The sequence below is a fragment of the Phodopus roborovskii genome, unplaced genomic scaffold (genome assembly GCF_943737965.1).
Source record: "Phodopus roborovskii unplaced genomic scaffold, PHOROB, whole genome shotgun sequence".
Classification (NCBI taxonomy): Eukaryota; Metazoa; Chordata; class Mammalia; order Rodentia; family Cricetidae; genus Phodopus; species Phodopus roborovskii.
In genome coordinates this window covers 2526413-2548391 of record NW_026126447.1, presented here as the reverse complement: position 1 = coordinate 2548391, position 21979 = coordinate 2526413, and the positions used below count along the sequence as shown (strand labels likewise).

The 21979-nt window shown below is 39.6% G+C and overlaps 1 protein-coding gene across 3 annotated transcripts in view; it reads left to right on the top strand.

Annotated features, from left to right (window-relative positions):
• The window catches only part of Astn2 (astrotactin 2), a 951602-nt gene that overhangs the window by 194265 nt on the left and 735358 nt on the right, over positions 1–21979 (top strand). The gene's annotated exons all lie outside the window — the stretch shown is intronic.

The window sequence follows — 21979 nt, the reverse complement described above, 5'->3', positions numbered from 1 at the left end:
AAATCTATCAAGTCATTTGGAGTAAGGACTAGACCCTCCCTCCTTCCTCTAGGTTAAGGGAGTATCCCTCCATGGGAAATGTCCTCCCAAAGTCATTTTGTGCACTAAGGATATAGCCACTGTCAAAGGTCCCTTAGACTGCCAGGATTAACTGAGACCCATGTTCAGGGAGTCTGAGTCGGTCCAATGCTGGATTACCAGCTATTACTCTGGGGGTCCCATTAGCTCTTCCTTTTTCATGACAACTGTCTCTGTGGATTTCTGTAGTCTTGTCTTGTCCTCCCTCTCTGCACCTGGATTCCAGTTCCGCTCAGTGTTTAGCTGTGGATGTCTGCTTCTGTTTCCATCAGCTACTAGATGATGACTTTATGACGGTGGATATGTTAGTCATTAATCTCATTATCTGAGAAGGGCATTTAGGGTAGCCTTTCCACTGTTGCTCAAATTGTTAGTTGGGATCAGTCTTGTAGGTCTCTGGACATTTCTCTAGAGTAAGTTTTCTATTCAAACCTATAATGGCTTCCTCTTTTACGGTATGTTTCTCTGCCTTTTTATTTTATCTCATCTATTCCTCCCCTGACTCAATCTTCCTAGTCCCACGTTCTTTCCTCTCCTCCCCTTCTCTTTCTCCTAGAACCCTCTCCACTCACTTCTCCCCACTCGCAATATGCTCAGGTGATCTTGTTCCTTTCCCCTTCTGTGAGGGACCTTGTATCAATGTCTTAGAATCCTCCTTGTATCCTACTTTCTCTGGCAATGTGAATTATAGGCTGATGATCCTTTGCTCTATGTCTAAAATCCATATATGAGTGAATACATACCATGGTCCCTTTTTTTTTGACTGGGTTACCTCATTCAGGATGGTTTCTTCAAGTTCCATCTATTTACCTGTGAATTTCAAGATTTCATTGTTTTTTCTTTGTTTGTTTGTTTTTTGTTTTCCCCCGCAGAGTAGTAGTCCATTGTGTAATTGTGACAGATCATCTTTATCCATTCTTCACTTGTGGGGCATCTAGGATGCTTCCAGGTTCTTGCTATTACAAATAATGCTGATATGGACATAGTTGAACAGATGTCTTTGTTGCATGGATGTGAATCATTTGGGTATATACCTAAGAGAGTGGGATTGCCAGGTAGACAAATTCCCATTTTCCTGAGGAACCGCCATACTGATCTCCAAAATGGCTGTATGAGTTTGCACTCCCACCAGCAGTGGAGGAGTGTTCCCCTTTCTCCACATCCTCTCCAACATAAGTCATCATTGATGTTTCTAATTTTAGCCATTCTGGCAGGGGTAAGATGGTATCTCAGAGTTGTTTTGATTTGCATTTCCCTGATAGCTAAGGATGTTGAGCACTTTCTTAAGTGTCTTTCAGCCTTTTTGATTTCCTCTATTGAGAATTCATTCTTCAGTTCTGTATCCCATTTTTTAATAGGGTTATTTGGTGTTCTGGTGACTAGATTTTTGAGTTCTTTGTATATTTTGGAGATCAGCCCTCTGTCAGATGTAGGATTGGTGAAGATCATTTCCCAGTCTGTGCACTGCTGTTTGGTGTTGTCCACTGTGTCCTTTACCTTACAGAAGCTTTTCCGTTTGAGGAGGTCCCATTTATTAATTGTCGATCTCAGTGTCCGTGTTCCTGGAATTATGTTCAGGAAGCAGTCTCCTATACCCATTTCAAGGGTACTTCCCCCTTTGTCTTCTAAGAGGTTCAGTGTGGCTGGATTTATATTGAGGTCTGTGGTCCATTTGGACTTGAGTTGTGTCCATGGTGAAAGACATGGGTCTATCTGCAGTCTTGTACACACTATCACCCCATTGTGCCAGCACCATTTGTTGAAGATGTTTTCCTCCTTCCATTGTATATTGTATATTTTTGTTGTTTTGTGAAAAATCAGGTGTTCATAGGTATGTGGGTTAATATCAGGATTTTGGATTCAATTCCATTGGTCTAACTGTCAATTTTTGTGCCAACACCAGGCTATTTTCAGGACTATAGCTCTATGGTAGATCTTGAAGTCGGGGATGCTGAGGCCTCCTGAACTCCCTTTATTATACCAGCTGGTGTTTTCGAGGAAGGGAGAGTCAGTTTGCTTTCAAAGTTTAGCCCCTGGTATTTCTACCACTTTAAGTATAGGTGGCCCTATAAAAATTGGACTGGGTAGGCTATTAAATTTTAGAAATTTTTGAAAAACAGACTCAAGAGCTCTCTTAGAGAGAACCCGAGTTCAGTTCCCAGCACCCACATGATAGCTCACAACCATGGAAACTCCAGATCTAGAGGAAATAATGCCCTCTTCTGTTCTGCATGGGGATGAGGCATCATATATTTATTATACATACATATATTCATGCAAAACACATATATACCTAAATAAGTAAAAACATAAATATTTTAAAAATCAAAAGAAGAATAAAAAAGAAGAAGTGAAGTTGGAGAGAAGGATCTGGGTAAAATTAGGGAGTGAAGTGGTGGTCAGAATATAATCAAAATACACTGTATGAAATTCTCAAAGGACTGAGTGATATATTTTAAGAAGAAAGTAGAGACTCAACCTTGATAATCTGTGATGACCCACTAGATGATCCTCATCAAAGCAGAGGAAAGCTGAAGGCAGTTTTTTCCTGAAGGGCAGGTCCCAAAGGCCTGCTTTAGGTAGCCACAGTGTCTGTTTTGGATCTATAGCAATTGCACTTAATTCTGCTCCAGTCTGGCCTTTGCTATGGCTGTGCTTGTTAAGATCAAGTGACCCTTTCCTCCTTGTCTCACTTAGCTCCTGCTAGATTCTGGGAATTTGCCAAACAAATTTCACTGAGGACATTGCTTCACCCTGTAATGACCTTTTCTTTATTCTGGAAGGGTCTCATCCAAGACTCTGCCTGAGGCTGTCCCAAATCCTTTATATCATCACAGTCCACTGCATTCAGTCATACCCAGTGTTGACTGATTTAGGGATTGAAGTCCTAGATGTGTAATGGCATTAGGGTCACACAGTCTTCAAGGAGGAAGACGGCACAAGAGTCCTGGTTTTTTTTTTTTTTTTTTTTCAGATTTTCCCAAGTCAGTAAAGGACCTACATCTCCAGAATTTTATCTTATTCCCTGGTGTGAGCACTGGCAGCTCACTTAACTTCTGAGTTCATACAAAGACAATGAAAACAATGCTTATCTCAGAATGTTACAAACGGTGTTAAGCATAACACTAGCATACTATGATTCTATGCCCAGATCCCATATGCACCCAATGAGTGGTTTCTTCCAAACTGAAGAAGGGGCTACATTCATTTTTATACTTGCAGTTGATGTCTTAGTCTTGTACATGCAAGGAGCATCAGTCCAGGGGTCATGTGTTTTTATGCCAGGCCTTTGGCATCCTATGAGCACCAGGTTTTAAAGTGGTAACCCACTTCTGTGAGAAATGGAAATGGTTCTACTTGGCTTTCAGGGAGCGTATGTCTGTGTTGCTTTGGCTAATAAATGGGGGTGGGTTAGAATGGAGCTGTTTCTGGAAACATCAGAAAGCAGTATGCAAATGTTAGCTCTTCATTATTCTTCCTAACACCAACAGCTTCTTTTCTCCAGTGGCAGCCCAGAGCCACTTGCTGCCCTGATAACAGTGGCCCAGATGTTGTCAACATCTGTCTGTTTCTCTGGGCCTTTTACAGAAAGCTAGTGAACAAAGGAGAGAGGAAATATGTTATTACAGAAACATGGGGATGTGCTTTACCATTACCTTTTCTTGTTCAACCGCCAGAGGCACCCTCTCCAACCCCTAGAGGAGAAATCATTCCCATTCACCTCTTTGCAAAGGGTGCTATGCTCAATGCCTGGATTTTGAAGATGCTTAGGAAGCACTGACTGTCTTAGGTTCAAACACTCAGGGGGTGGGGCTATCAGGCAAGTGTGGCAGATTCTAATTACACAGGTCAATATCAGAGTAAGTTTGGGGTTTTGGAATCTGAGACTATGACTCTGATCAAGACAAATTAACCCTCTGTGCCTTTCACTTCAACAAAGTGATACATCTGTTTTATGAATAATTCTTTGCTTGAGTCATCCTTATGTGTTATCAGATATCTTATAGCTGGAAAGGACTGAAGAAAGTTTTAAATTTATATGTAAATCGAGTGTCATCTATTTCCTGTTTGTTAGTATATTTCTACTTGAGAGTAGTATTTTCTACTTGAAAGTGGCAGCATGCAGAATAATTGCTAGTGTCTTTGAATTTCTATTTTGTACCAGGAATTTCACACATCCATTGGTTAGTCCATCTTAACATTCCAACAGTCTTCATATGTGGGCACCGATATTGCTGTTTCTTTGTTAGCTGAAATCAAATACAGGCCACTTTCTCCAGTTGTAAGTATTGTCTTAAATACTGTATATAATGTTTTACTCTTTATTTGATTTATAAACAAATGTTCTGTGAGATTAATTTTCCTAGTGTTAGGGGAAATTCTAGTCAGTTAACCCAACATTCCTGAAAGTTGAATTCTGTCCTGTTATATTATGTGTCTGACCCTCCAAGTTAATAGTCAGTTGACTCTTTCTTAAGTAAAAATCAATGGAAAATGTACCCACAGCCATCTTGTGTTTTTCTAACTTAAAGAGGCATGAGGTTCTCATGTATCCCTGAATATGCTCAGCTAAAGTCAACAAGGCCAAGTGAGATATAGTTGACACCTATAATACTGACTTAGAATTTATCAGCTCATAATACTTGTATAAGATGTTCCACACTAGGAGAACCCTTGGAGATATTTCATTCTTTCTTTTTTGGATGCAGAAACATTCCTTTAGACAAAAAAAAAAGGACTTAATTGATGGAATTTATTAGTCTCCAGCATCAAACTCACTTGGGGTTGAATTCTGTATCTCACAACTCTGGTATGGCACTGTCCCTCTGGTTCTTTTCAGAGGAATGCAACCTTTCTCATGATCATTGCCTCAATTCAGCCATACATATCTGAGATTCTGAGGGGACAGTTGAGAGTCTGGAAAACCACTAGTCTGAGCCTTGAGGAGGCTGAATCATCTCCATGAGTGTACTTACATCTTTCTTTGACTGAACCAGGAATATGCATCATTATCCTAACACTCTCTTCTCTCTATCCTAGAGTTTTAAGAGACAATGGAAACTTCACCATGTTGTTAGAGATCTACCATTATTTTGTTACATTGTAGCCTCTGAGTCAAGTTTTTGGGGAAGCAATACTGTGACTCTCCTGGGAGATGGGATAGCCTAAGATGAATAGTGACTCTAAGGGATATGAAGAGGAGATACCTGAAGCAGCAAATGCTTGTTGACTTTTCCATTCCAGATGGAGTAAGAACTCAAAGTTATGTTGAGGTAGATACAGCACAGCATAATACAACACAGTACATCACATTACAGCACAGCATAACTTGGATGCTAATAACTAGACTCTTCCCTAATTCCCTATTTATCCCTTGCAAAAATCAGTATGTCTGAAACCAAATGTCTTTACCTGTAAATCAACAATAAGTGAGCATAGATTCTAGAACCAACCCTATGAAATATTTTAAACAATAAATTAACATATGGAGGGGCAATGTGGTTCATACCTGTAATTCCATCACTCTGGAGACAATCATTTGGATTTCCAATCAAAGGATTCCAAATATTGCACCAGATTCCAAATATTGAGACATTGTCTCAAAATAAAAAAAAAATAATATATGTTAGTTGTTTAAACATGGCCTTCTGTAGCTCCATTATTGTTCTATGTTTTCAATCCAAATCTAAAAATTAGGTGTTGAATATCAGGCACACAAAATTTATTTTGTTTACATTTTTAAGAAAACTTTATTGCTGTTTTAATAATGGCTTACATTTCTGAAGCACTTAACCAGATGCCAGACACTTTAACCAGACAACATATTTTAACTTACCAGACCCACAAACATTTCTATGAGGCATATAGTGCTATTGTATTCATTTTAGAAGTGAGGAACCTAAGGAAAGAGAGAGCCATTTATATAGTATCAGGAATAGAACCAGGAGTCTAATTTTAAAACTGAGTCTTGCCATGCCCCATTGAATCTTGAAGTCCATCTTTCTATGAAACAGGTGCTGGAAATAAAACATAGTAACCAAAGTAGATATCACCTCTATCCTCAAGGAGATTAGAGTGAAGAGAAACAGTCACTGTGAGGGCATCTCAACAACTCTTTTTTTTTAATGATAGATTTTGGACAGGTTTCTAATAAGCAGTGTGGTTTCCAACCAACTGCAACCTCCTCTCCATTTCTTCTTCTGGAATAAAACCTTTCTGCTAAATAGTAGTAACCACATGGCCCAGTTCACACTATGGCAAGAGGGCTGTCCATGGCCTCCGTGCAACTTAAAGTTAAGTGTATTATTTGAGAAGGTCATACTCCTTGAATTTGGAGGATGATAGAAGGAAGTGTGGATAGTGGGTTCCCTAAGCACTGAGGTTAATCTCCATCTTTGCATGGCTTCTTATTTGGTGGCTATACCTCCTAATAATGGAATTTAGCTTTATTTCAGCACTGACATGCCCGCCTCACTCATAGCTGGATTAAAATATATTTAGCCCCTCTGGGGTTAGGTATGAAAGACTAGACACTAGTTTCCTGACAATATAACCTAATGTCTCCAAAATTCATTTTGCAAAGTTGGCACAAACATGTATTTTTGTTGTGAACTGAGGGAACTAGTATATGATACCACAATCACCTTGAGCACAGAATTTATAGGGTTTCCCTGAAAATCAGGGGTATAGGCATTTTTAATTTTAAGAGCTTTATACTAACAGCTTGTCTTTCTTGATTGATGCATTCATTATTAAAAAAAAGTATTAAAAAGTATTAAAAAAGTATCTTTTAGTTTCATCTTTATCCCAGACTTGGTGCTAAAGGAGGGAAAGCCTCATCCATGCTGCACAGATTCCAGGGCTATCCTGTAATGGTGGTTGTGCTTGCTTTTTAAGTTTTCTTAGTCTCTAGTCAACAGTAATACATTTATTTGATGGTGGGAGGAGATTCCCCTGGATGCCAAGAGAAATTCTCTCATTTTTGTATTTGCTTTTGTTTTTCTACTCTCTGAGAGCTCTGTGTTCTAACATTGACTCAGTTACACATTAATATTTTGACCTGAAGCATATTACTTGGGCTGATATTTATTATCTTCAGAATGGCTATGTTAATATCAACCTGACCAATTTTCAGTGAGGACTGCTTAAATCACGTAAGGTACTTAATTTGTGATTGCCAGTGATTGTCATGTAATAGGGGGCTTAGACAATGGGACCAAGCTCTTTTTCTCTCATTATAGTATCCTGTAAAATCTAAACAATAGTGGAGAGGTTACCTTAAATGCCCTTGCCCCATAATGAGAGTGATGATTACCTTATATGCCATCTGAGAGCCTTCATCCAGCAGCTGATGGAAGCAAAAACAGACACACATAGCTGAACACTGAGCTGAACTCCAGGAATCCAGTTGCAAGACCATGCTGGAGAAACCCACAGAAATTGCTGACCTAAACAAGGAGGAGCTCAAGGAGGAGCCCAGGTGATAGCTGGGAAACCAGCATAGGACTGACATAGATCCCCTTAATGTGAGTGTTAGTTAGGAGGAATGAGCAGTCTATGGGGCCTCTGGTAGTGGATAAGTATTTATCCCTAGTATACAAATGGACTTTGGGAACCATTTTCACATAGACGAATACTCTCTCAGCATAGACATAGTGGGAAGGGCCTAGGGCCTGCACCAAATGATATGACAGACTTTGAAGATTCTCCTTATGGAAGGCCTCACCCTCTCTGGGGAGCAGAAAGGGGATAGGACAGGGGTTGGGACAGGGACAAGGGAGGAGGGGAGAGTGAGAGAATGTAAAACAAATTGCAAATTTAAATTAAAAAATAGTATAAAAAATCTGTAAAGCAGGGAGTACCAATAATCAGCACCAAATTCTTGAAACCATGCACATGTTTTTACTTTTCTGTTTCTTTCTTCAATGAAATAAGCTTTAAACTGACCACCAAGAAGCCAGATTTGAATCTGGCCTCTACTACAGTTGACTTAGGAAATGTTCTAATGCTCTGATCTTCACTCAACCTTGATATTCTCCTTTAAGAAATGAAAGAATATCTTTTCTTTTAGTTTGTTCCATAGTGCCCTGGAACCTCAGAGCCCCATCTCTAATTGGAGCAACCCATTTGCTATGAGTTTATTCAGAAACAGGTTCTCAGTAAAACATTTTTCAAAGGCAAGTGCTCAAAAGCTGCAATACTCCCAACCAAGTCCTCTAACCTTTTGAGCTCTCAGCTCACATGGATTGTGACATTTGGAAAATGCGACTTGAGCTGAGCAAGACTAGTCTATGTTTGGCTCTGCTGGTTGTCCCTCCAGCCACTGTAAACATCTGTTCAGCATGGTTTGGGGCACATGACCTGTGCAGGAGGAATTCACTGGAACTGGAAGGGAAGAGAGGAGAGGAGAGGGGTGGCAGTGTGACGAGGTCTGCATTCAAACACATCTGTGCTGTCTCTGCTGAGTTATTAGTTGTTCCCTCCAAACCAAACACAATCTGTGCCTGCCTCAGGCACCCTTCTCAGACTAGTGGCAGGCAGCTGAGTGCCTCTAAGACCTTCTCTGGTCTGCAGAACAGAGGGATTGGCATAAGCCTTTTGCTTTCTGCCAACTCATCCATCCTCTTCCCAGCCTTCTGCATACAGCACACTCCAAAGCTACTCTCCTGTTACACAGAGATAAGGTACATTAACATTTTTAGCCCACAGTAGTTGGTCCAAATAGGATCTTCCAGGTATCTCCTATTTATAAGACAGATAAAAACAAGAGTTTATAACAGAGAAGGCCTATCAAGCCTGCATTTAATCAACATGAATTAACCAACAAACATACACACACACACACACACACACACACACACACACACACACACACTGGTTATCGGTAGTGTAAAGTACAGAAACAGTAATGTAAGAAATTGGGTCTGGATCAGTATCCTCACAGTTACTCTTTAGTTCAGATTAAAGAGGAATGGAAAACCCAGATCTGTTGTTCCTTTGGTAACTTTTGCTCCTTCTGCTTATGGTGGATGTCACTGTATTCTGAGTGACATTTCCTTGTTAGAATATTTCCTTTAAAAAATAATCATTGCAGTTAGTTCATACTCTTAGGTAAGTAAGCAAAAATAAAACATTTAACTAGATGATGAAGGATGAATTGACATTTCTTCAGCATATATACTTGTCATTTTTCATGTGGCTTCAACAAAATGCTTGAAGAACTAAAGGAAGGGAACAGCTACTTGGGCTCATAGATTAGGAGGATTCAATTAATCATTGCTTGGCCCTAGTCTTGTTGACTGTACTGAAGCAGAACATGATAGCAGGGAATGTGTAGAAGAATAATTCTTCCTTCAGGACAGTGAGAGGAAGAGTTATGTGGTGAGACATACCTTCAGAGACACAACTCCAGAGTCAGCATCCTTCAATTCTTTACCTTCCATCCTTCCCACCACTACACTTTAGCACATCTTATTACGTACCCACTGAGGGGTTAATCAGTTGATTAGGACTGAGTCCTTATTCTTCAGTCACTGTCTGAACACCCCACAGTTGAACATTGCATTGAGGACCATGCCTTCAACACTTGTAATCCTTCTACCCAGATAACAAGAGGAGGCTTGGATTTTTCTCCAATGTAATATCTTAGTTAAGGTTACTATTGCTGCAATGAAACACTATGAACAAAGCAAGTTGGAAAGGAAAGGTATTATTCAGCTTATGCTTCCACAGTTCATCATCAAAGAAATCAGGACAGGAACCTGGAGGCAGGAACTCAGGTAGAGGCCACAGAAGAGTGCTACTTACCAGCTTGATCCCTAAAGCTTGCTCAGACTGCTTTCTTGGAGAACTAAGGAATACCAGCCCTAAGGCTGGACATTCCCCAGTCAATCACTAATTATGAAAATACCCTATAGGCTTGCCTACAATCTGATCTATGGAAGCATTTTTCTCAATTGATGCTTCCTCCTCTCTGATGACTCTAGCTTATGTCAAATTGACATAAAACTAGCCAGTACAAATAGTCATAGTTTGGAGAGTATGTTATAGTTGTGTCTGACCACATACTCATATGTACATAACACTTAGTAATTTTTTAATATTTTCATGTGCATCATCCAATCTGATTCTCCCATTCACCCTAGGAGTCAGATAAAGTTAGTTAATGTTACTAGTTGGTTGGTAAATAATATAGACTAGAAGAGGCTGAATCACTCTCCCAATGTCTCATTAAAAGGATTGAATTCCCAGTTCTAGCATCCCTAAGCCTGACACAGATCAAGTTTCAGTGGTTTTAGCTCCTGAGTGAGAGTGGAATGTTCCATGGGAACTGGAAACAGTCCCTCCTCACTGTTCCCAGCTGCTCCTGAGTCTCCCAGCTTGCTCTGCCTCACAGAAGGAATGACAGCCCTGTAAATCTTCCTGATGATGGTAAAGAAGTTCGCCAAACCAATCCTAGACACAAAAGTGGGAACGATAATGGCAGGATTCCTCCATGAATTAGGGACAGAAGCCACCAATAGAAAGGGCCCACATCTTTCCAAACACAATGAATGAAAAACAGAAAAACAGGGGAGGCATTTCAGTGAGATTTTGAAAGTATATTGATTAAAATAAAAAAAAAAAGGGAAAAGTATGGAGATGCTTTTTTGAGATGAAGGAGAAGCCTTCCTGGGAAGGCTTTTATGTGAGTATAATAATAATAACAGCAGTTTACTGAAAACACTATTGATGCAGTTAATGGATATTGGGTCTTTACAATTCCTGTATCCTCCTCACCCAAATTCGAAACAGCTTGAGAGATGAGAAAAGAAGTGAAACAGATAGAGACTAACATTTTGTCTTTACTTATATGAAAAATCCATTAAGAAATATGACAGGAAAGTGAAGAAAGTCTCAAATCTTCATTTCATATCTGCCCTCTTGCTTTATGCCCCTGACATCTAGCCTCAGCGGGAAGCCTCAACATGGATAGAGAGCATGGAAGAATTTGTGATTAAGATAAAAGAATTCTCCTGGCCAGAGAAATGGGACTGGACCAAGAGGATGGGCCTCTTTCTTTCTTTCTTTCTTTCTTTCTTTCTTTCTTTCTTTCTTTCTCTACTCACTCTTATTTTTACCCACTCTCTCTCCTCTTTCAAAGTTCCCCCCAAAATCTTCAACATCAAAGAGTGCCTTATCCTTCAAACATTCCTTTCCATTTGAGGTCTTAAATCAGTGCAGATGAATATTAATTTACTTTATTTGAATAACTTCATACAGTAGATCACCATCCTTACCTGACTCTGGTTGAATTGGAGAATCAGACTGGATGATGGATGTACTTTCAAAGAGGGGGGATTAGATTCATAGAGGAGATAAACCTCCTTGTGAGCACTAGGGTAGTTGTCATGGATGGTATTTGAACTCACCTGCTCCTCACCTGTCATGATTTGTTAGTCCTAAGCTAGCACTTCCAGAGCCACCTTTGGCCATGCTTCCCAGGTGAATTCTGTAAGATAGATACAGAAAAGGAAGTTCTCAGTTTGGTTTACCTAGTTCTCTCAGGGAAATTGAAGGGATGGTATGCAAACTAAATTATTCTATACAAAATATTTTTTACTTATTTTGTTTCATTTGAGTGCTAAACCTTTTCTGTGGAATTTCTTCTCCTGAGTCCTAATGTCCTCTTCCTACAATTCATGTACCATTTGATGTTCTGCTGGCATGGATACCAGTAATAGAAAGAAAGGAAGGAAGGAAGGAAGGAAGGAAGGAAGAAAAAAGAAAGAAGGGAATGAAGGAAGAAAGAAAAAAAAGAAAGGAAGGAAGGAAACAAAAAAGGGCCTTATTTTCATTTTTCTTGGCCACTTTTTTCCTGGTTGAATTTCTTTTGTTTTCATATTATATATTTTTCAGAGACTGATGAATTTGAATAATTGACTCCATAGTCTTTTCTCAGCATAACAAACTGAAGAGTACACTGCCAAGGATTCATATATCCATCCAACCTTCAGGATTGAAAACAATCATTTTCAGATGTCATTGGTTAAAGATGTTGACTGGAAATTATCATTGACTCCACATGAGACTTGAATCTATGACAGCAATCACTTTAAAAAGAGAGGATGTAAAGAGACACAGGAAGGAAAAATGATGAAATGAATATGGAAGCGTAGATTGGATTCTGGTGCCATAAACCAGATTTTGCTTTAGATATTGATCAGTATAACAACTGTTAGTTCCCCTGAATTAGTAGAAAGAACACGGCCTACTGGGTTTCCCTAAGGAATGATCTCTCTTGTGGGTGTAGGGTGACAAGGTTGTGAAAGTATTAGCAGTAATAAAATAGGGACAGGGGAGATAATTCATTGTATAAATGGTATGAGTATCATTACCTAAATTCAGATTCCTCAGCACTCAATTACAAAGTTAGACATGATGCTACTGAGGGCTAGGGACTGGGAGAGCCTGGAGCTCTCTAGCCATACTATTCTAACTAATCATTAAATTGCATATTCACTTGAAGAATCTGTTTCAAAAGATGAGGTACAGATTAATGTAGATAATTGGTGTTAACCTCTGACCTCCCTGGATGCAGGCACATGCACCTGTATACATGTATACATACACATATACCACCCACACAAGAGTGAAGTAGTAGATATGTAGACAATTTTCTTTGCTAACTTTAGGTACTCAATATTGTAAGCTCTGTTTTGTTTGTTTTAAAGTAGGTGACCAAAGCAGGGAGGTGGGGAGGAAAGGATAAAGCATTCATCCCCCCATCAGGAACAGGGGCAACTTTTACCCCTGTCACTGTCGGTGTACACACTGGCCTCCTATTGAGTCTGTTGTCTTTCTCCTTCCTATTCCTGGGCATCTCATGCTTGACTCTCTGCCCCGTCATAACTGACAATCCTGGGGACTTCCTGATCAGTCTCAGTGGGGGAGATCTTCAGGCCTTCAAGTCAATTGACAGTTCCATCACCAATGGCCAAAAATGGCAGCTAAAACTCAACTCTATAAGTACTCCTATTCTGTGACTGGTAATAGGTTTTGAAGAAGCTTGATGGATATTTGATGGAAGCATCAAAAGCAGTGAAAATCCTCAGGAGATGTTGCATTGCTTTTGGTGGTTGCAGTTATCTTTGCCAGAGTTAGTGGTGCTGTTTAGATTTTCCTCTCTTCATGACACTTTCTGTACTAGGCATTGTATATAAATCACTCCACATTATATAGTTATTTTATAAGCAAGATCACTGGCAGGGGATTCCTTGCATGAAGTGATCTGTCATCATGATTATTTTAAATGTAAAATATCAAGGTGGCAGGGCTGGAGGGAAGGTTCAATAAGATGATCCCTTGAGGACAGAAGTTTAGTTTCCTATCATTCACCTAAATGCCACCTAATCTCAATACCCATAAGTCAGAGACTGGACATCTCCAGAGTAAGTGGCTTATCTCAGTTTACTGAATTAGTGAACTCTGAGTTCGAGTGACCCTGGCTCAATATATAAGATGATTCTGGGTGACACCCACTAACAACTACCTGCAATATGAATATGCATGCATATCACCCCCACACACACACACACACCAATAGAGGAAAAGAAGATGGCAATAGCAAGGTTTACAATAAAGAGGCTGACCCAGAGATTTATAGCTGGCCAGTTTAGATTTAGACCCAAATTCTGCAACTTTGAGCTACATCCTGGTTGTCCTGTTTCATGGAAAGCTTCAGAATTTCAAAATGATACATATGCAAGAATCACAGAAGTATATAATATTTGAAATTTGGACCAAGTTTTGTTTTGTTTTGTTTCTCAAATAACAGAGATGAGTGAGCCCTGTAAATATGTTTGCCTCCTAATAATTCCCACGGCATGCATTTCTTCCCCAGAAATCAATGGGGAATTAAAAATACTAGTTTCTTCATTCTTTAAATATGTTCTGGTCTCTGGCAGAACATAGGATTCTGAAACAGTTCAGGATCACTGCTGGGCTCAAGGTGCTAACAGAACGCTTATAGAACCATTTGTCTATTCATTCATGTATCCTTCCTCCTTACCATCCAAAAATATTTGTTAAATGCCAACAGTGTACTAAGAAGTGTTCTTCATGCTTAAGAGGAAAATAAATCATTGCTGTTTATTAATAATCAAAATTCCATTCCTGTTGGGTCAAAAACTTTGAACACAGCATGCAATATAATCAGTTGTAGGGGAAAGTATTGCTATAATAAAAATTATGTGAAGACAGAAGGCAGAAGTTTAGGATTGAGTGAAGATGAAGTGCACCATTCGAAGGGGCTACAATGAGAAGAACCTCCACACCAAGCCTCCTTTTTTCTATTATGATTTCTAAAAAGGTCAGCATCAGACATGTCAAGCCCCTTGCATATAGGAAACTTACTTTAAGTGCCTTGTCTTAGAGTTCTAGCATACATTCCTCCTTCAAAGTTCTCCATAGTTGGCATAGTGCTGATGGTTGGCAAAGGGGTAGGAATGCCTTTGTGGATTTGGAACTGAAATACTGAGTGAATTATGAAGGCTATTCTCATCACTCACTCCCTTCTTGTCATCTACTCTCTGACAGTGACAGTTTCAGGATGGTTACAGCACATGAGTTTACACTCTAAAATCAAATGTGTGCTCTGTCACTAACCAACCTTGCAACCTTGGGCAGAGTGCCCTGTTGGAAGCTTAGGACCCTCAGTTGCTAAATGAAGTTAAGGATGCATAGATTATTTGTCTGTTGCAGCTGTTTGTTTATGTATTTTAAACAGTCATGAATGTGAGGTGTGGATTGCTTGTTGGCTTCTTTGGTTTATAAGAGACAAGTGACAGACTTGGGTCTCTGGTTCCCTCCTCAATGCATTTTTCCTAAGCCAGAATTCATGACACCATCATTCAATGAGCACTGGTGTGTTAGGTCCTTTATGTGTAGATGTGCAGTTAATCCTCACAATGCTGTCATTCAGTGGGGACTATTGTCTTTCACTTTCAAATGAGAAAACAGGCACCAGAAAACACATTGACCCACCTAGGGCTTTCCAATCAGCAAATGACAGTGCACACACTACAACTCTTACCTACTGTGCTGCTCAGTGGGCTCTCTGGTAATTCTGTCCTATTTTGGGGGTGAATACACTTGATTGAATGTGTAGCCCTCCTCCCTTTTAATTTGTTTTTAATTGGAGATACAGGGGAGTGTATTTTATTCCCATTCCCTCTATAGTTTGCATTGGAAGCTGTGAGAAACTCTGCTCTTCACTGTTTTCCCCCTAGCATAGATTTTATCCAACTGTGTGTGCATGGGAGTAATTATCTTCTTGCATATCTATTCCCCCAAACAACTGCAACTCTTTCAAGGCCATATCTATGCATTTCTAATTCCAGGCTAACAGTTTGGCATGGGGTCAGGATATAACAACAAGGTGTTACATGTAAGACCTTGAGCAGGAGGATTGTGAGTTTGAGCTCAGCATGGATAACACACAGGCTGGAGTTAGGCAACATTGTGTGATCTTATCTCAAAATAGAAAACACTGTGCCATTTTAGCTAATCTCTACCACAACTCATTTGGGTGAGTGTTATTATTCTCATGTTAGAATTGGAAAATTGAGCATCAAATACTTTTCTAAGGTCACAACACTGGAAGGTGACAAAGTGAAAAATTCTGAACTTGATGCTGTCTGTTTCCAGATGTGCTCTTAAAGCAGTGCAGTGAATGAATAGAGCAAGGAACCTGGGCAGAGCCCCTCCCTGACTGCAGGGTCCATCTGTTTATCACAGTGACTAAAAGAATGGGAGGAAAATCAATCCCATTCAGTCTCTTACCCTCTCCATTTTTCATCCATCAGAGTGGGATCTAAGACAGAACTTGAGAGGCCACCTAAGGATATGGAGTGGGGTACTGATTTGTGTTAAATGGCTCATGTGAATTATCCTCTACTCTCTGTTACATACAGATGGAGGACTGCCAGGCAGCTGTAGGTGTATTTCAAGCATCCAGCATCAAAGAGGCATTCATAGTGAACTCATTCATTCATTCTTCAGCAATTAATTGAAGATCTACTAGGTGCCATGTAGCATTCACATTCATTTTGAGAGAAATAAAACCTGGACTTCCATTCATTGATTCTCAGTATAGAAATAGAGTAGGTGCAAAATGACACCTACTCACTGTCAGACCTTGGAATATATCCTGAGAAATAGATGGCTGATTAAGTGTGTACTCATGGGAGCAGGTAGTATTCAAGTTGCCTCTACAAATCACTATGTTCTCCGACAGACACGCATGAGCCAGTGGGACTAACAAGTGGCCACTTGACCCAACCAGGGAAAGCATATTTTAGAGAACCCATAACTCAGGGGTGAAGGCTTAAAGAACTAAGTAAAGAAGTCAAATGAGGGCATTTCAGCCAGAAAAACAGCGTTAACAAGGACACAGAAGGAGGTTGTTTAGCTGCTGTAGCACCTTCATCTAGATTTGCTGAACCAGGCAAGATGGCAAATATGTGTACATTTTCCACCTCTCCTAATGTCCTCAAGGCCAGCTTTGGATTTTTAATCTTCTAGAATAATAGAGCAAGGATGATTATTGTCAGACATTTGGGTTGGTATTGGTGGCACATAACTTTAATTCAACTACTGGGCAAGCAGAAGCTGGAAGATCTCAGGTTCAAAGTCTACTTGGTCTAAGAAGCACATTCCAGCCCAGCCTGTGTGACTCTCTCTGAAAATATATTAATAAAGTGGTAGTAAGCAGATTTTAAGAAACACATAATTTCACCTTCTCACTCCAAAGAAGGGCCATGGCCATGTCTCACAGCCTGAAAGCAGTGTGGGATGCAGTTACAGTATCAAGACTCTCTCATACTATTGTGTATGGGAAAAATTGATTTCATCAATACCTCATACTTAAATTTTTAAGGGAAATAAGGTAGGTATCTACAATAAAAATTTTGTTTTAATCTCCTGAGACCTACTAAATGCAGGTCATTATGTTAAATGTGGTGTTGTATAAAATGATTGCATTAGGTTCTTTTCATCTCTTCTCAGTTTCATGTTAGCAACTGTTTGCAGATGAGAAAGAAGAAACTTGAGTGGCTTAACCACAGTGCACAACCTAAATGTAGTAGAGCCCACATCCCACCCATGTCAAACTGGTTCATGGTCAGGACTGAGTGTCTATTAGCTGTCCTTTCGAAACATTTCTGCAGGATTCATATTGTGTTGTAAAGGTTTAATTCCTTTTATGATGTGTCCTAAAGATAATTAGGATATTTAAACTGGAAGGAAGTAGGGGGAGGGAGGAATACATTCAAAAGAACCACAATGTGTTTCCACTTTTCTCCCCTTTGGCATTTTCTTGGGAAATAAAATATGCATCTAAGACATACATGATTAATCGGTGACTTGTTTAAAAGAAAAATACTTTTTATTTTCTTTAATGAGGCCTTCTTAAACAGGTCAGCCAATATCTCCCCAAAGGCAAAGAAATAAATGTAGATAAATGTAACTAATTATACACACACAGAGAAGTGTGGGTATATACTTACAGATATGAATTTGTGTATTTGTATGCAACACCTTATCTTTTAATGTTCATGTATCTTCTTTTTAGCTAATTGATTATTTATGCATGCACATATCTCTCATTCCATTATGGGCTGAGATCTTGCATAACCCAGATTATTACTCAGGAAATCATTAATACTTAGGTCCCTCTCTGGCCCAATGACAGAATCTAGACTCATTGTCATCATTAGTATCTCCTCCCTTCCCCTTTCCTACCAGTCCACCTTCCTGTCCTGTTATGTATGCCTTACATCAACCCCGGTAGCTGAGTAGATGACTGCCCACCTCTACTGCCTTAGTTCCCATTTTCATAATCTCTCTTAAGCCTGGGACTCTCAGTTGTTGGTGATATCAGTAACTTAAGCACTTGAACCAGTTGGGTTTTTTTTTTTTACATGAATTTCCTGTACATTTGGTTCATTTCCCTGGCCTCTACTCACTACTCATTAGATGATAATAGCAACAATCTACTATCTGTAGTTGTGACAACCACAATTGCCCCATTTCCAAATAGCTCCAGGAGTACAAATTTATCCCATATAAGAACCACTATTTGAACCTGTCAACAGAAACCTCAATGGCCTCTCTGATATCTGTCTCCCTACCACACATACAGTATGATCTTTCTACAGTTCAAAGCATGTTTTTACCAACCTATGTCAAAAATAAAATCTGAGTCCTCATGAGTATCTCAAAAGTATATATTGCAGACCAGGTTACTCACAAAGATGGAAACCTGTATGACAAGCACTTGAACTTCATACTATAAGACTCCTAGCTGAGTCAAAGGAGATGAACTGGATCTGTTTCTAACTCAGCTTTCATTGTGGTAGCAAAATGAATTGAGAGTTACAGAAGAAGGGAGATAAAGCCAAGACCACTCAGCATGCATTAAAATGATCACAATGAAAGATATTGCAAATTGGGATATGAGGGAAGTGGAAGGTCACAAGACCTTTTTCCTTAAGCAAACTCTCTTGATTGACAAGCTTATTAGCACCTTTGGTGGGTAGTGACTATAAAGTCTGTCTCTAAAACCTTTGTAAGACATCCTGTGATCTTGAGCAAATCACTCTCATTTTCCCAGTGACAGAAACAGTTTCCTTCTCTATACCATGGAGGGACTGGACTGTTTTCTTACAATCCTTAGAGCTTATGCATAGTCTGAAGTCCCAGAGGGACTTCTCAGACAACCTGGTGGCTTGCCCAGGCTACCAAACTCACTCTGCCACTAGGCATTTGGACAAATAGAACATCCAATGGGTCACCTGCCCAAAGCTATCATGGGGCTGTCTGCCAGGGACTAGAAACAAGTGGCAAGAAGGGAAGGACATTACTTGGGAGAATATGCATGTTCACAGCTCTGAGGATTAAAGGCCCGTGTTCTTATCACTGCTGAACAGAGTATTATAAATCCAGCCTTAGAATACAAAATCCCCTTGCGACTTGGCCATTGTGAGGGAATATTAAAAAGGTTGGAGACAGAAATAATCAGTTTCCAAATGACACATTGTCAAATAAAGCATTTTTCCCATTATCCTCACCTTTCCTTTCTCTTGCTTCTTCTCCTGAGCCTGGATATTTTAACATAAAAAAATAGATGGAAATGAGGCCAGACTGAATGGCATCCTAACTCTGACTTCTCTGAAGGCTCTCTTGGTAGGGTATCTTGGGAGTATTGTTTTTTAGACTAGGTAATTTGTGAGGTTTAATATTGTTTGTGTAACCAAACAAGGTGAAGGTGCTCTGGAAAAGAAAAGCAGCTGAGGAGTCATACAAAATGTGATTAGGAGCTCTGTGGCTCCTGTGGTTTTAGCTAATGAGAGAGTCTTATACTTGCATTTCTCTGACTTATCTAGTGAGGGTCTTAGGGACCTGGGTGTTTCTTACAATTAATTCTGTATTAAGTATTACAACAAATGCTGGCAAATAACAAGCCAGAACCTGAACTAGAAAGCTGGCCAGAGAGATGATCTGATTTGTACTTAGATAACTGGTAGCCCTGATAGACATGGAGAAAAAGGAAGAGGCACATACCTTGTGATGGTTAATGTCAGTCATAGACTTGATTGGACTGAGAATGTGTAAGGCACAACTCTGTATCTGTGGAAGTGCTTCTGAAAAGGTTTAATTCAGTGGGAAAAGACTCATCATAAATATTGCAGCATTATCCCATAGGCTAGATACAATTAAAGAGGGGAAAATGAGAGATCCGGCATTCTGTCTGCTCCCCAATGCCATATTATGAGTCACTTTGCTTTTGCTATGATGGACTGGAACTATATGTGGAATAAATCTTTCTTCTTCCCTTCCTTGCTTTCTCTAATGTTTATTATAAGGGTAATGGAGATGTTCTCAGAAAACATAATCTCGAAGCTGAAAAGCTGGGGTCTCATAATGAGAAGATCAGCTTCTTGGGACTCTTGCAACCCACTATTATAAGCTAGGTGTCTTAAAACAAAATAAAGATATTCTCTCATAGCTCAATGTCAGAAACCCCTCAATCCAATGCCATCAGAGTCACTAATTCTGGAAGCTCTGTTGGAGATGCTGCCTTAGTTTGTGAAGGAAGGACCATTGATTGTAGCATTCTATGGCCTGTGGATGGGTCACTCTAATCTCTGTCTCTTCACCTTACCTTCTTTCTATGTGTCCATACCTCTAAGTTCTCTCCTTTTAATGGGACAGCAGCCATCTTGTTTAGGGTCCTCTCTGATCTCATATGCTCTCACCTTAAATAATCATATTTATCTTGGCTTGATTTGTGAAATTCACCATCCTTGATTCCCTTATCCCTCCCTCAGTCTATTACTCCTGTTTACCCTGCAATATTTTTCAGTCAACAAGGTCTGGGTTTAATCCTGCTGTGTGCTCAGTGGCTGGATGCCCAGGTCTACGGATATATCAATTGTTCTTTCATTTTCTTTACATATCCCTGGTTAAAGAAACGAGATTAGAAACATGACTTCCTTAGTGTGGATCTGTATCGCATTCTTAGCCACTGTTGGTGATTCAACACCTATTTATTCCTGCTGACTCACTGCTTTCATGAGTAGATTGTCCACACGAGACAATGGTATAGTAGTGTCTCAAGGCCCATATGCTTATGCACAGCCCACCACTTTGTAGTGACCGTTTTCCCACCTTTTCGCTTTTTTTGGTTTTTGGTTTTTTGTTTGTTTGTTTGTTTGTTTTTGACATAGCAATACTTTAGGTGACATGACCTAGAACCTTTGTATCCCACACTAAAATAAAACAATAAACATAAGGTTCCAATCCTCTTTCCACACTATGCTCACTTCACATACATCTGGGATGACCCCCTCCTGTGTGGGTATCATACAAACAGAACTGAACAAAGTGGCTACTAATCTCCAAATGGTACAGAGCATGGTACAAAGTGAAGAAATATAACTGCAACAATGATTTGTCTGGTTTTGTGGAGATTAGGGGAGAACAGACGGGTTTAAGACTCCTGCTGTCTACCTTTGGCAGGGACCTGAGAGATAAATGCATTTGGGGGGAATTGTTTCTCCATGGAAACTCATAGAGCAGATCATTTCATGAATTTTACAAGTCAGTTAGCTCCCCTTGTAGACATGCTGCCATCATATTTCTCAGTAATGTACAATATGGAGAGTTGCAATGGGTTAAAGACGAATTGACATTATTTTACTTTAATTTTCAGATTAAAGGAGACTTATAAAGCTTTGCTTTCAGTCACCTGTGTGTTCATTCATTCTACAAACATTTTTAAGCACCTGCTTTGTCCCAGGCACCTTTTTGAAAGTCAAAGATTAAAGGACTAAAAATGAGCAAAATATAAACTGTAGAAATGTTTGGATTTGATAATGCAATCTAATACTATCTTATAGTTGTAATGGGATATATGGAATGTTACTATTGCTTATGCCCTTAGGGAACTCATTTTGTAGATAATAAAATAAGGCTGAGAGAGCTTGATGGATTGTCCTGGGGCCGCTTAGCTGGTGGGAGGAACAGGAAAGCAACAGCCTGCATTTAATGAGCTAGATTGTTCTAACATGGCTGTTAGCAATATCCTTTGCTCTTTATATCAAACTTAAACTTGTAAAGAAGGAAGAGTGAGACTCTTAGTTATCCTTGATGGCTAGGGAACTAAAGTAAAGAGAAGTCAAACTGTTTCCTCTAAGTCTCAAGGTTTGTTGGTGGAAAAAGCTGGGCTGGAAAGTAGTGTCTCTCTAGCTACAAATCCGCAGCTGTTGGAATCCATAGACCCCAGGCTAAGTGAGACAGAAAGGAAAACACTCTGGCCCTCCAATCCACAAATGAGCGGCCCATATTTTGCTCTTATTTC